Source organism: Ursus americanus, chromosome 4, assembly GCF_024610735.1.
Source record: "Ursus americanus isolate L20-20 chromosome 4, mUrsAme1.1.p, whole genome shotgun sequence".
Taxonomy (NCBI): Eukaryota; Metazoa; Chordata; class Mammalia; order Carnivora; family Ursidae; genus Ursus; species Ursus americanus.
Window position 1 is genome coordinate 17,391,134 of NC_142130.1, and position 13,985 is coordinate 17,405,118.

The 13,985-nt window shown below is 38.5% G+C and overlaps 1 protein-coding gene across 1 annotated transcript in view; it reads right to left on the bottom strand.

Annotated features, from left to right (window-relative positions):
* Positions 1–13,985, bottom strand: part of PEX5L (peroxisomal biogenesis factor 5 like) — a 162,404-nt gene that overhangs the window by 39,988 nt on the left and 108,431 nt on the right. The gene's annotated exons all lie outside the window — the stretch shown is intronic.

Genomic DNA, 13,985 nt, shown 5'->3' on the forward strand with positions numbered 1-13,985 from the left:
GGTTTCCCAGCTTGGGAAGTAAAGAAGCTCTAAATTGTGATATGAAAGGAGTCATGTAATTACTACAGAGAACTATGTATCTTAGTTATGGAAATAACACTGCTTTTGGGGCTGAGAGTGTCTGGAGGACTTTTTATTATCTTAGAGTGACTGGAAAAGTTAAGGTTGAATTATGTTTTCCCAAAAGATATGGTAAAGTTGTAACCTCTGGTATCTTATTTGAATGTGATCGTATTTGAAAATAGGGTCTTTGCAGATGTAATCAGGTTCAGATGAGGTTCTTATGGTGGGTCCCATTCCAATGTGATTGGTGTCCTTATAAGAAGAAGGAAATTTGGACACGGGTGCACACAGAGTGGAGAACACCATGTAAAGACAAAGACATGGAGGAAAGGCAGTTATGTGGGGACTGAGGCAGAGACTGGAGTTAAGCCACCACAAGCCGAGGAATGCTTGGGGCTATCAGAAACTGGAGGAGGCAAGGAATGGTCCCCCCACTCCCCCAAAAGCTTTGGAAGGAGCATGGCCCTGCCAACAGCTTGACTTCAGATTTCTAGCCTCTAGAACTGAGACAATGAATCTCTGTTGTTTTAAGCCACCCAGTTTGTGGTGCTTTGCTACAATAGCCATGGGAAATGAATACAAAGGACCAACCTATGATTTCAGAAGCTGGGATAAAACTAGCTCACAAATGGGGTTTGAATGGGCAGAAGATAACCTGAAATTTTCTTTTACTCTCACTCTGTCAAGTTCTACCATTAAATGAAAAGAGCCAAGAGACCTAATGCCTGATATGTGCCCAACAAATACTTGTGTATGAAGAATTACTGAGCTTGCTGAGAACACTCTATATCATTTAATTTCTCAAATGAGCTTATGTGTGTTATTTCCATTTTTATAATGATGGAGCTGATGTCACAGGAATTACATAACTTGTCTAAGGAAAATGGCTCATAGCACAGTACTGGGATTTGAACATAGGCCTTCTTGACTCCAGTAAATGTTTTTTTTCACTCCACCATGAGATTAGTCCAGAAAGCACTGGGGAGATGTCCAATGGCCTGTGTCCTCTTATAGTTCATGTTCAGAGAACTATGCCTCATTGGAAAATATTTCTTAGAATCTGAATGCAAGAGTACATTTTTGGGCAATTTTGATTCTTAAAATGACTAACTGAAAAGAGGAAAACAGACAGAGAATAGGTTGTGTAGCTCAAATCAATTCAACATGGATTAAAACCTAGGCTTCACGTCTGTGTGATGTCGCTGGACTATGAACCTGAGAAAAACGGTTCTTGACCTCAAGTAGCTTGGTCACCTGGAAGGAAGGTTTTGGGGTGTTGAAAACTACTCTGGACCAGAAGTCAGAAGACGTGAACTCTTGTCTTGGTACCATAGCTCCTGAGGAATGTGATCTCAGCTGTATCAAAGAACCTTTCTCTATTTCCAAATGTTTGATAAATTTTTCCATAAACTGTGTAGAGTTACGCTAGAATCAGGTGATGTTATTGCTTTGTTGTTGTTGTTTATAAAAATTTCTTGTATGACTTAAATGTCCAAAGAGATGTGACACAATCTATCAGTCAGTATGAGTGCTGCTAACTAGCCCGGCACAAACAATCCTGTTTAAGTTCTGGGAGGACAAAACCTCATTAGGAGCTTTTTTCCCCCCTCCTTGGAGCCAGAGCTTGTGATTTATTTTTTAAAAGGATATTTAGAATCCTAGAACACTGCTGACTCAAGAGAAATGTAAAGGTCAATTGTTACATCTAAGCTATGCTGTCAGGACATCTGAATAATTAAAAGGTTGTTTTCAGAGATAATTGTAGTCCCACATTTGAACAAGTATTTAATGACAATAAATTATAAACGCACTCTGTTTTCATATGGTGAACTCTCCGGAGCCTATTAACTGTCCAGATGGCAGAGAATAGAAGGATTAAAACAGATTTAAATTAGGGCTCACCTAAATCTTTCAAAGTAGACTTAAGTGAGTGTTAGGGCATATTTTTAGAAATGTCCTACACTCATTCAAAATTTGAGGGGACAAGGCCTTTGTTTGATTTAGGTATTTGTATTTGGGTTAATATTTTTTGATAAAATACCTGGAAGATTTTAAAAATTGTTTTCCTTGTAGACAATTAAAAAATGAATGAATAAAAAGAAAAATAATCCTATTAAATTTACTACTTAGATATAATAACTGGCAGTAACTTTGGTATATCTTATCTTAGGCTTTATCTGTATATATACATATAAAAACAATTGCTCATGAACTTAGTGTCAGGCCAGTTACTTCCTTCTCTGAGTTTCAGTTTTCCCACCTATAAAAAAAGTTAAAGCATTTACTTCAAAGGATATTTGTTGTTTTGTTTTGTTTTGTTTTTTTAAAGAAGGCTCCATGCCTAACATGGAGTCCAATGCTGGGCTTGAACTCACAACCCTGAACTCACAAGACCTGAGCAGAGATCGAGTCAGATACTTAACCTACTGAGCCACCCAGGCACCCCTCAAAGGATAGTTGTGAGGAGTAGATTTCATAATACTTATAAAATACTTAGCAGAGTAGCTGGAATATAATAAATGCTCAATTAAGTGTTAGCAATTGTAAGTATTTTATTATTTACTCATGAAAGAAACCTTACTGTACATGTGGCTAGGTAGCCTTTTATTATAAACATATCTACATGTCATTAAATACATAGCACATCATTTTAATGGCCCTGGAGTATCCCATTACATAGATTTATCTTAATACATTTTACCTTCTCCTATTATTGCTATTATAAAAATTTGCACCAAATACCCTTGGGTATGTATCTTTCCTGCACATGAGCAATTATTTCTTTAGGATTATTAAGGACTTGTTGGGTCAAAAGGCACAAACATTTTGAAGCTTTGATATGTATTATGAAACTGCCTTTCAGAAATATTGTACAAGGATTCTCTGCTATCAGTGAGTATTATTGTTTAAAACAATTCTTTGCCACAGGGGCAACTAATGAAGTTAACATTTTTTCCCCCACATACATGTTCCTGGTAGAAAATTTGTAAAACTGTCTCTGGCTGCTGAGAAAACTTTTAATGATTCACTTTATTTAATGGACATAGGACTATTTGGGTTGCATATATCTTCTTGAGTCAGTACTGGTAAATTATATTTTACTAGGAATTATTCCATTTCTCTAAATTTTTCAATTTTTGACTTTTTTTACTACCTTTAAGCCTGTGTTATTTTTAGATATGGCTCTCTTTTTACTTCTAATAGTATTTACATGTGTCTTTTCTCTTTTTTAAAAAAATCAACATTCTCAGAAATTTGTTCATTTTATTAGTCTTAAAAAAAGACTTTGGCTTTTTTTCTTCTCTATTATATCTTTGTTTTCTAGTTTCTTAATTTCTGCTAAGGTTATTGTTTTGTTTTTCCCATTTTCTTTGAGTTAGTTGTTTTTTCTCTAACTTTTTAGATGTCTTAAGTTGATGCTTAATCTACAATGTTTAGTCTTCTCTTCTAATGTAAATATTTAAGAGTATCTGGTACTCTTTTTTTTTATTTATAGAGGTGCCAGAGGGTATCCATTCTACTGTATTGCAGAACTTACATTGTACGTCTAACTTTGTATTTTCTATTATATCATCAAGGTAAAATTTAATTTAATCAATATAAGCTGTCCTTTATATTCCCTTTAATCCTTTTTGGTTTGTATTCTACTTTACTTGGTAATGTGTCTAATATAGCTTTGCCCATCTCAGTATTATGAATTTTTCTGTATAATTTTGTTTGTATTTCTTTTGAAAACATTTAATTGTATTTTATTTTTGAGACTGTGAGAGTATCTGTTTTCTAACAGAAGAATTTAACTCATTTATATTTATTGTGAAAGCTGACATAAGAGGACTTATTTTTGTTCTTTCCCCTCATCATTTGTCGTATTGATAAGCTTTTTTTCCCTCTTTTTTGCCTGTATTAATTTGAAAGTATTACATTAATTTTTATTGTATTAGTAGTTACCATTCAATTAAAAACAATTCTGATCTTTTATTTCTCTACTGATTGAACAATAAATATCATATTGAATTCCTTTATTTAAGGTGAGAGATTTATTACCCCTTTTACTCCTTTCCACTCTTACCTTGTCCTCCCAGGGTTTGCTGAAAAGTCAAGTTTTTAGACTCAGATTGTTAATAAAGACAATAAGTGTTTTCTTTCAAGAATAGTCTTAAAATATTTTTAGAAATTCTTCAAAGTTTCTGGCATGCTAGTGGCACTCATTCCTATTATCCAGTACTGACCATGACTTTTTCCACCTGTATCTGGCTTCTTTGATTATTTCAATAATTGTCTGAGACTGAATTAAGGGCAGGTTAACAACAGAGAAATAAAATCCAGAATTCAGAAAATTAAATTTCCCTTAAATTGCATTTAATCTGGCTGCTGGCACCAGGGCTGCCTCTGCATATTGATATATCCTTAAAACACATGAATCCAACTTCAACTGTATTAAAGAATAATAGCGATATTTGCTATGGCTTTTCTTGAAGAAATGTTAACAATCCCTTTTCTTGAAGTTGTAAATTCATTTGCTTCTGATAAGTTGTGTAAATTTCCCTGGGAATTAAAATATTTCAATTCTAGGTCCACTTTTGCTATTAAACTTGGAAATTTTGCTTAAACTCTCTGGAGAAGGTAACATTTTGTACAGAAAATCACTATCCTTGGTCCTTCAAGGTTTGGGTTTGAATCCTGACTGTTGCTACTTGCTAATGTATTAATGTGTGCCTTTGGGTAATTTATTCATCTCCAAATGGATTGTTGTTATTTAACTCTTAGGTTTATTTTGAGGATTGAGTGAGATAGCCCATGTGCAAAACTTAATACATGTTTGACAAATAATAGGTGCTTAATAATGTTATAGCATGGTAGGATAACAGCAATAAAGGTATCTCAGAATAAAGGATTTGAAAAATAAATAATTTAACCAATGCATTGATTCTTTTCACTAAGAAGAAAGCACTTCATATATAGTGTAAAAATATTAGGGGGCACCTGGATGGCTCAGTCGGTTGAGTCAGCTCAGGTCATCATCCCAGGGTCCTGGGATTGAGTCCCACATGGGGCTCCTTGCTCGGCGGGAAGCCTGCTTCTCCCTCTGCCTCTGCCTGCTCCTCCCCCTGCTTGTGCTCACTCACTCTCTCTCTCTCTGACAAATAAATAAATAAATAAATAATCTTAAAAAAAATATATTAGTTTCCTCCCTCAGTGTTCTGATGTAGCTTGCTCTCTAATGACAGGCTTTTAAGGAGAAAAAAGTTTCTAACACAGGCTGTTAATATCGGTTGTTATGGAGACCATAGCCTCTAAACTATTCAGCACATCTAAAATGATAATCTTGTTGAAGGAGAGGTTTTCTCCTTTGAGAAGAGAAAATCTACTCTTTCTGGGGGATTCATTCTGGCTGATGACATATTATAATGTAATGCTACCGATTTTCCTTTCCCTCTTTCCTTGAGGTAAGGAAACATAAGTATTTGACCTAAAATTCTAAATTCAGAAAAAATTCCACTTTCAAGAAGATTATTCAAATTTGTCTACAAAATCACATATAAATTAAAAGGCAACTGACATAAATTAATCATAAAGACTTAATTGTTCCTAAGATTTTGTAATTTTTTTCCTTGAATATAGTGTAATTCAGCATCATGTTTTTCAAATGGTGACAAACAATACTGGCTGTGTTCATCATCTAAAAATTACATTAAAAAAGTAAATGGGATACCCCTCAGTCAAGCTTTTGCAAAGTCATAAACATTGCCACTTGATCAAGTTTTCCTAAAGAAAATGGGGCAGAAATGTACAAATGAGTGCTAGACTATCAAATTATGCTATTGTGCTAATGTCTTATGCTGAAGAGAATAAAATTCCAGGAACACTGAATAGAAGGTTGAATTCTATTTTCCAATGCCATAAAAACTCATATAACTTCTGTACTTTTCCTTCACTTGCAGTCACAGTTCGTGATTATCTATCTGTGTGCCATTCTAGGGAGTGGAGATACCACAGTAAACAAGACAAAGTCTTTACTCTCATGCAGTTTCCAGTCTGGTGGAGGGATATACCAACAGAAAAAAACATAAATAAAGAAATGAATAATATAATTTCGGATAGTTATCAGCACTTAGAGAAATGGTTACATAGGACAATTATGGAAGACTTCTTTTAGACAAGGAGATGAAGGTAGACGTCTCAAAGGGGGAGACATATGAGCTGAGACCTATACAGTCTGCTTAAGAGCATTCTAGGCAGAGAGTATGGAGATGGAAATGAGTTTGGAGAGATGAAGGGGCAGAAAAGAAAAGGCAGTGTGGTGAAAATGACCAATGGTGCGTGGAGGGGGGAGGAGAGGAAATGATAGCAGGGGTCAATCATGCTCATGGGCCTTTGCATCTCATTTTATTTTGGCAGATTCTAACTGTCAGTATTGGCAAGGAAGTAACAGGATCAGATGTACACCTTGAGAAGGGAATATGGAGCTCTCTAGGAGAGCAAGCCTGGAAGCTGGGAGACAAGGTAGGAGGCTGTAGCCGTTGGTTTGGGCCAGCGATGCTGTTGGTGTGAAGCAAGGTTTGAGCAGGAGAGATAATAGATGTGATTTTTTTAGTCTGGAGGTTGCTTCAGTAGGACCTCCTGCTGAATTGGCTGTGGGGTGATAGGGAAAGGAAGAACATTCCCAGGATTTTTGTCTGAACAGATTGTGGTGCTATTACTGCACTGGGATAGGGACTGGTTTGGAATAGGAAATCAATAGTTCAGTTTGTTAAGTATACAATAGATACTAGAACCCAAGAGGTAGTATCAGTAGGTAATTAGATACTCAATTTTGAATCTCTGGGGCGAGGTCAAAGCTGAAAAATCAGATGAGAGCCATCACGTTACAGGTGATATTTAAATCCATGGACTGATATTTAAATCCAGGGGCCATAATACCCATTCCATACAAATCTGCTGAAGAAAAGCATGAATGATCGACCTGGCTTCTGTCTCCTCCACCTGCTTCTTCATCTCATCTCCTGTCACTCCTCCACCCCAGCCTCCATTCTACGCAAACCCAGTGAGACCTGCGGGACTTCAGTATACCAGACGCTCATCCATGCCTGTGCATTTGCATGTTTTCCTCCCTCTGCTTTGAATGCCTTCTTCCTTCTGCTCCCACTCCCTGTTCCAACTGTGAGTGGTATGACCACTCTTAGGAAACCTCCTCTGTCCCTGCCGAGCAAAGTACGTCTCCCTTCCATATGCCCTCAGAAGACCTTACTTGTATTCTAGTACTTAATATACCATATTAGCATTCTTAATTATTTATTTTATTTATTATTATTATTTTTTAAAGATTTTATTTATTTGAGAGAGAGAGAGAGAGAGAAAGGGAGCATGAGCAGGTGAAGGGGCAGAGGGAGAAGCAGGTTCCCCGCTGAGCAGGGAGCCCGATGTGAGACTTGATCCCAGGCCCCTGGGATCATGACCCGAGTCGAAGGCAGACACTCAATCAACTGAATTGCCCAGGAACCCCAGGATTCTTAGTTATTGTTCTCTTCCACCAGATATTTGAGCAAGTTGAAGGCAGGGAGAATATCTCCCATTTTGCTATCTCTATGCCTAACATAGGGTCTGACAATAATAGTCACTTTTTAAACAAATAAATACATAAAGTCATGCTTTTTAAACAAATAAATGAACGTATGATTCAACTTGTGAGGTTCGATTCAACTTCCCTAACGACTTTAAGTTGTTCTCCCTCACTTGCGCATTCTTCTCAGACTCGCAGGCAGGTTTCTGGTTAGCTTCTCAAACCCACAGAACAAGGAGGCCCACGTGCTCAGAGCTCTCTCCTCGTGCTTGTGTTCCCGAAGCAGAAGATGCCTTCTGTTTGGCACATCTCACAGCCACGTTTTCTACAAAAGAAACCTCCTTGGACAAAGCTTGAGAAACATCACCATTTCACCACAGAAACAATTTAGATATCACTGGTGTAGAAGAGATAAAAGGCAGAGAGCGTGGTTAAAGTCCTATCCTAACGGCGCCTTGGCACTCAGCATCGTTAAGTGGATTTATGTAAAACGCTCCTGCTCTTTTGAAGATATTTCAAAGATCCTGTAAAAATCATGAAGGCCAACGAATTGGAAAAATTTGACTGGATGGCACCGCTGCTCAATCCCGTGTTTAACAACGAGGCAATATTACACGCGCATTGTCAACCTCGCGGAGCCGCGGCATCTGTCCTGCTGCTGCTAAGACACAGACACGACACAGCTGGGATGTGCAACCAAGCCCTTCCACGCAGCTCCGATTTCATCAGGACTCGGTAACCAGAGTTCTGGAACCAGGACAGCGGACTATTTCTAGTTTCATTTGCAAATGAATGGGCAGAGCAAGACGCAAGAAAGGTTCACATTGAATGGTCATAAATATATAAAGAACAAAGTTGGCTTTGGAGCTAGCGTGAAGAGCTAAAGCTGGAAGCTATTTTTAAAAAATTTAAAAAGAGGGCTCCTGCTCGTGTCATTCATCCCTCTTGAATGCTGGTATGACGGTAAAGAGTGTCCAACCATATTCTTCCAGTGTGGGGGAGAATTATTTTGTAAATGGCATGGTATTTTTAGCCATTTTTGTTGAACCTTGAGCATTTGCCCAGAATGTGTCTTGTGACATATCTCTTGTAATTCGTTTTGTTGAAATGTGTTAACGTCAATAAGTATACTAAGAAGGGGGAGAAAAACACTGAAGAGTGATAGAGACAATGTGGGCAGAAGGCTAAGGAAAGCAATAAAGAACATTAAAGGAATATTCAACCAATAATAAAATATGTTATAATAAAATGTAAAAATATAATAAAATATATAATTCAGTGGCCAATTAAGATGATAAAGGACAGATAGAGATGAGAAAAAACTGAAAAGACAGGTACAGATACAGTAGGTAAGGAGGAAGATGATTGCCTATCTTTTAAAAAAATGCTTCAAACCTAGTGATACATGCTTTTTGAAATTATTATTCCCAGGTTTAAAAAAAACATTAAAACACTGAAAATATACTATCCCTAAGAACTTCACAGCAAAATGGACCTACAAATGATTTTGGCAGAAACTGGAAAATAAAGTCTGGGAATACGGCAGTAAGTAAACTTGCTTTTCCCTCTCACTATTAGAACCTTAATAAGGAGTTTGTTAGATAAAGATTTGATAATGAGAGAATTTAGTTAGCAGTGAGAGTGACCAAAGCTGGTGATGTAAGTTCATGAGAATTATTCAACAACAAATCCAGTCATAACTAGATGTTCTCTTTTCCCAGCATGGCTTAAATTGTTGCAGCAGGAATTTAGATTAGATAAAAGGAAAATATATTCTGATTGACCCTATTGCAAGACATCAAAATGGGTCACTTAGGGAAGTTTTGGAATATTCTTTTTTATTAATTGCTAAAAATGGAACCGATATTCAGGGATAAATAGCCCTTGGCAAAGTGAAGAATCAGAGACTTGAAGACCATCTCAGTGGGAGAAAGCCGTAGAAATCTTGGAATCCAGAGACTCCCAAACTTGTCTGCAAGGAGCCACCTGGGGATCTTTTCAAAAAGTCCAAGGCCACAGCCAGGGCCAAGGAAATCACAGTCTCTGGGGGTGGGACACAGACATCAGGGTTTTTTGGGAAGCTTCCCAGGTAGTTCCAATGGGCAGCCAAGTTAGGGTACCATGGATCTACTGTAATAATGGTCTCATGTTACAAGAGTAGCAATTGAGGCCCAGAGAGGGAAAGGGACTTTTCCAAGCCTGCCAGGGCAGCCAGTGGCAGAGGAGAATTACAACCCAACTTTCTTGACACTGATCTGATACAAAAACAATCAACCTTATTTTATGTTTATGAAATCAATACATTTTCATTACAGATAACTTGAAAAAACATTGAAATTGCCAATGAAAATTAATAATCTCTCAATCTTACCATCCAGAGATACATTATTAATCATTGTTGATACCTTTGCATTTCCTTCTGCTATTTTCTCAAAGTCCACGTATACTTTTAAATTTTGGTAAAAGTTAGGATTATGTTTAGGAGAATAACAGTAGGCTGTCTGGAAAGCTCAGAGCTAGAGGTACAGATTGTGTTTGGGGAAACTGAGCCATATCTCTGCCATTTTTCTTCCCCTCCCTCAATGGACACACAGCATGAGGCCCCATCTTTCCTGACACTGGGATCTAGCCTGAGAATCAAATGGGCTCAGGACAGACCACGTAAGCTCTTCTTGAGTAATGACACAAAGCCCAAGTATAAGAAGACTGGCTTGTGGAATTCGTGTCACCACCAGCTGCACACCCATGGTAGTGGCTCTGGGGCTAGAGGAAGCTAGACTGAGAAGCTGCTTCTGTTTCTGCTTATGCGGCCATTTCAGTTCCATTATGCTTGGGGGTCCTTGCCTGAAGACGTCAGAACCTCTACCCAAATTTATAGTGGTGTGTTGTATTTGTGTGTGTTTGTGTATATGTGTGTGTGTGAACGTAAATGCACGTGTGTGTGTTCTCAACCATCCCAGGCAACCTGAAGGATGCAAAAACATTATATTGAATGGAGTGTATTCTTCTTCTTATTTTTTTTTAAAGATTTTATTTATTTATTCGACAGAGAGAGAGACAGCCAGTGAGAGAGGGAACACAAGCAGGGGGAGTGGGAGAGGAAGAAGCAGGCTCATAGCAGAGGAGCCTGATGTGGGGCTCGATCCCATAACGCCGGGATCACGCCCTGAGCCGAAGGCAGACGCTTAACCGCTGTGCCACCCAGGCGCCCCTGTATTCTTATTATTGATCAAAATAATCCCTGTGATTTGGTGGATCCATAAAATCAAACCCCCCTAATGAAAAGTACAGTGCCGGTGTTGGAGACCACACTATATTATTGCCACCTGGCCAGTTAAAGCTGAAACCTAACGTGTGAGGTGATTTTTAAATCCGATGCCCACAATCCAAGGTCTGTCCATCATAGGTAGAAACTAAACATTTTAGGATTAAAAAACGGCCGATTTTGAAAAGGTAGATTATCCTCTGAAGACCAAATGAATCTTAAGAAATGGTTTAGAAAAGGAAATGGTTAACTTCAAATGTAGTTTTCTCAAGTGTGTTCTTTACTTTGGGCGCTGCGTAAATTGCTTCACCAGACAACCTGTTCCGATCACAGAAACACACTTGAGTTTAACTGGGGCAAACACATTCAGATTGGTTTTACTTACTCGGTGAAAATGAAATCTCTGTTCACATTTAGGTTTAAGGACCGAAATCTTTGTTCACGTTTAGGCTTACGGATTAAACGATCTATCTACTTCCCTTCTGCCATCAGCTCCGGTAGTCAGTCTAGATTGTATATGTCCGCACTCCCACTCCAGAACCGTGGAGGACACAGAAACTGAGTATTTGACCACTCATCCCTGTTCTGTGACTATCCAAGCTTTTTGATATAGGAAGCAACTAGTGTTAAAGAGCCATAACATTCTGATCTGGCGGGGCTTGATTTAAGGTTGTTTATTTATCCATTTTTACTTTTCGGATACAAAGTAACTAAGAATTCCCTGTAAGCCTCTTATTCTCAAATTTCATCATGCAATTCAGCATTTCACAGGAAATCAAATTCATCTCTAATTATCTGGATGTGGCTCGGGTATGTGTTAACACCTCCACCACGAGCTCTGTCTTAACACCTGTCTGCCTTTTACTCACTCTGTGTCCATGCCTCCAGCCCTCTTGGTCTATTCAAGGTGGCTGCCCTTGTCAGGGGCTGGTGTGTATTTCAAAGAATAACAAGTAGTTTTAATATAAATTCAAATCAATATATTAATAAAAGAAATCTGATGTAAGGAAAAATACATCTCCAAACCCAATTTCAAGTTCAATTAATTTTTAGTATTGTTTCCTATCTGAATTAATAATTTCCTCCTCTATCAATAGCTCCAAGGGCAGCGAAAAAAATAGCTCCAAGGGAATATGTAAATGTGGGTTCTAGTTCTGCCTGCCAGTCATCTGCAGTGCGTGCTTGGGTAAGTTCTTTGCATCCCTGAATTCAGCTCCTTCTCTAAGCGATGGAGTGGGCCCTATGAATCCCTGGTACAGGTACAAACTCTAACGTGGCCTGTGACATCTCTCATAGGATAGTAACAGAGGTTCCAGAGAAGATTGGGGAACTCTGGGACCATCATTAAGATCTGTGATGCCTAATTTTATGTGTCAACTTGACCTGGTCATGGCGTGCCCAAATACTTGGTTAAACATTATTTCTGGGTGTGTCTGTGAGGGTGTTTCTAGGTGAGATTAGCATTTGAATTGGAAGACTAAGTGAGGCAGATGGCTGTCGGGGGTCTTTTCTGTGGATGGGCATCATCTAATCTGCTGAGCCTCCGAATAGAACAAAAAGGCCAAGAAAGGGAGAGTTCCTCCCCTCTGCTTGTCTGAATGAGCTGGGACATTAGTCTTCTCCTGTTCTCAGATGGGACTTACACCATCAGCTCTCCTGGTCTCTAGGTCTTGGGATTTGGACTGGAACTCCACCACCAGAGCTCCTGGGTCTCCAGCTTGCAGACAGCAGATTGTGGGACTTAGCTTCCATAAGGGTGGGAGCCAATTCTTTATAATAAATCATTCTCTCTTCCTTTATCTTTATGTATCCTACTGATTCTGTTACTTTGGAGAACCCATGACTAATGCAAGATCTAAGAGACTGATGATTGATCAGTTAGATAGAAGAGATAGAACTGGCTACCTTCATAGAAAAGAGTTGCTTTCTTAATCAATAGGAGATATGTGTGTATGTATGTATTTATTTATTTATAATGATTTTATTTATTTATTTATTTGAGATAGAGTGAGAGAGAGAGAGCATGAGTAGGGCGGGGGGAAGGGCAGAGGGAAAGGGAGAAGCAGGCTCTCCACTGAGCAGAAAGCCTGACGTGGGGCTTGATCCCGGAACCCTGGAATCATGACCTGAGCCAAAGGCAGACACATAACTGACTGAGTCATCCAGGTGTCACCAGCAGCAGGTATTTATTTACTGAACATCAACTATGTACCCAACATTATATGATATCTCATATGCTTTAGTCAAATGAATAAAAGAAATCCAGGATGTCGCTTTGCCCACAGCGAGTTGACCGACCCCCCGAACTCGGTGTGGTTCTGTGTTTGTTGTTCTACTTACTAAATCAACGCGCAGCTTAACTGTCACCAGAAAAGAGATGTCTCTCATCGTTCCGTATTTAGATTTTATTTTATAAAAAGTCTTTCAAAACCCAAATGGGCAGATAGCTCTCCTGACTTAAATATAGAACTAAAGACAGACCTATTTTAATCCCTGACTTCCATTATTTGACAAAAAGAAGATTTTAACCGACAGATCTTATTTTTACTCCTTTTCAATCAACTGGGAATAGTAATATTCAATATTACAGGACATTTTATAGAATACTGATGATTGGTTTATATGGGGCAGCACTGTTATTCAAGAGATGGGGTTTTAAATATTCCAGAGAAACAGAATTACATTATTCTTCTTACAGAAATAAAGTTCTTAGAAAGTTATTTAATGACTACTACTAAAAGTAAAAGAAATTCAGAAGAGAGAGAGAGAAAGAAAGGGAGCAGGAGAGAGGGAGGAAGGGAGAGAAACAGACAGAGAGACAACGGCAGAGGGACAGAGAGAGAAGAGGGAGAGATGTTTGAATTTTCCTACAAATATCAGAACGGGAAGGTACCTGTGGCAGAGACTGCTAGCTATGAGTCAAAACACCCTCTCCTTTCTTCTGTGGTGATAGAACTGTGGCCATTTCCCAGCCTCCTTTGCAGTTTGGGGAATGGGAGGTGGTGGTGATGAAATGTGTCTGACTCAGCTTCAGCTAATGGAATGTGAGTGGATGAGATCTGGGCTGGAGCTTTTAGGAAGGTGGGTCTGCCTCCT